Genomic DNA, 2,500 nt, shown 5'->3' with positions numbered 1-2,500 from the left:
TAGTAAGACTCTAGACAATGCTCAAAGAAATTATGCTACTACTGAAAAAGAGCTTTTAGCAGTTGTATTTGCTTGTGATAAGTTCAGATCTTATATTGTTGATTCTAAAGTAACTATTCAAACTGATCATGCTGCTATTAAATACCTTATGGAAAAGAAAGATGCTAAACCTAGACTTATTAGATGGGTTCTCTTGCTACAAGAATTTGATTTGCATATTGTTGATAGAAAGGGAGCTGAGAACCCCGTTGCAGACAACTTGTCTAGGTTAGAAAATATTCTTGATGACCCACTACCTATTAATGATAGCTTTCCTGATGAACAATTAAATGTTATAAGTACTTCTCGTAGTACTCCATGGTATGCTGATTATGCTAATTATATTGTTGCTAAGTTTATACCACCTAGCTTCACATACCAGCAAACGAAAAAGTTTTTCTATGATTTAAGACATTACTTTTGGGATGACCCACATCTTTATAAAGAAGGAGTAGATGGTGTTATTAGACGTTGTGTACCAGAGCATGAACATGAACAGATCCTACGCAAGTGTCATTCCGAGGCTTATGGAGGACACCACGCTGGAGATAGAACTACACATAAGGTATTGCAATCTGGTTTTTATTGGCCTACTCTCTTCAAGGATGCCCGTAAGTTTGTCTTGTCTTGTGATGAATGTCAAAGAATTGGTAATATTAGTAGACATCAAGAAATGCCTATGAATTATTCTCTTGTTATTGAACCGTTTGATGTTTGGGGCTTTGATTATATGGGACCTTTTCCTGCCTCTAATGGATACACACATATTTTAGTTGCTGTTGATTATGTTACTAAGTGGGTAGAAGCTATTCCAACTAGTAGTGTTGATCATAACACTTCTATTAAAATGCTTAAGGAAGTTATTTTCCTGAGGTTTGGAGTCCCTAGATATTTAATGACTGATGGTGGTTCACACTTTATTCATGGTGCTTTCCGTAAAATGCTTGCTAAATATGATGTTAATCATAGAATTGCACCTCCTTATCACCCACAGTCTAGTGGTCAAGTAGAGTTGAGCAATAGAGAGCTTGAATTAATTTTGCAAAAGACTGTTAATAGGTATAGAAAGAATTGGTCAAAGAAACTTGATGATGCATTATGGGCATATAGAACTGCATATAAAAATCCTATGGGTATGTCTCCGTATAAAATGGTTTATGGAAAAGCATGTCACTTACCTCTCGAACTAGAACACAAGGCATATTGGGCTATTAAAGAGCTTAACTATGATTTTAAACTTGCCGGTGAGAAGAGGTTATTTGATATTAGCTCACTTGATGAATGGAGAACCCAAGCTTATGAAAATGCCAAGTTGTTTAAAGAAAAAGTTAAAAGATGGGATGACAAAAGGATACAAAAGCGTGAGTTTAATGTAGGTGATTATGTATTGCTATACAATTCTCATTTAAGATTTTTTGCAGGAAAACTTCTCTCTAAATGGGAAGGCCCCTATGTTATCGAAGAGGTCTATCGTTCCGGTGCCATAAAGATCAACAACTTCGAGGGCACAAATCCGAAGGTGGTAAACGGTCAAAGAATTAAACATTATATCTCAGGTAATCCCATAAATGTTGAAACCAATATTATTGAAACTGTAACCCCGGAGGAATACATAAGGGACACTTTCCGGAACGTTTTAGACTCCGAAAAGGAATAGGTATGTGGTACGGTAAGTAAACCGACTCCAAACAATTTTTAAGGCAATATTTCTCCATTTTGGAATATTTAGAAAAATAGAAAATAAGTAGCAGTCCGGGAAGGACACGAGGGCCCCACGAGGGTGGTGGGCGCGCCCTACCCCTCTGGGCGCGCCCCCCTACCTCGTGAGCACCTCGTGTGCTTTCCGGACTCCGTTTTCTTGCATGATGCGTATTTTGGTCGGTAAAAATTCATTATATAATCTCCTGAAGGTTTTGACTCCCGTATTACGCAAACCTCCTCTGGTTTTGTTTTCGAGCTGTTGCTGCTGCAGATTAGAGCAAGATGTCTTCTCAAGAGTCAATCAGGGAGAGCCGGGTATCTAATCCGGCACCGGAACCAAGGGCAAACAGCGACGCTGACCACTTTGGGCCAGCAACGGAGGAAGAGATGGAGGCTGACTTGATGAGAGTAGATGCCATGGAGGATCAAGAAGTCACCTCTCATGAGTGAAAGTGCGTTATATCGACTAGAGGGGGGGGTGAATAGGCGATTTTTATGAAAGTCTTCAAAAGTTGGGAGTTGTGAAGACAAACAGTGAAGATTATGCCTATTACTATGCAGCGGAAGTTAGATTACACTAGGCCAAGCCATGGTCAAGTATTCAATAGAAGTGAAAGCACATGACAAACAGCTTCAGTGTAATAAGGATCAGGTAGGAAGAAGTTATGAAGCCAAACAGATCATACATTCACGTTGTGAAGACAAAAGATAAAGCAAGCATGCAATGGCTTCACAATGAGTAAGTAAGAGGAAGTGAAGA

The sequence above is a fragment of the Triticum urartu genome, chromosome 3 (assembly GCF_003073215.2).
Source record: "Triticum urartu cultivar G1812 chromosome 3, Tu2.1, whole genome shotgun sequence".
Classification (NCBI taxonomy): domain Eukaryota; kingdom Viridiplantae; phylum Streptophyta; class Magnoliopsida; order Poales; family Poaceae; genus Triticum; species Triticum urartu.
The sequence above is the reverse complement of the archived record's forward strand: the minus strand, read 5'-3'. Positions refer to the sequence as shown.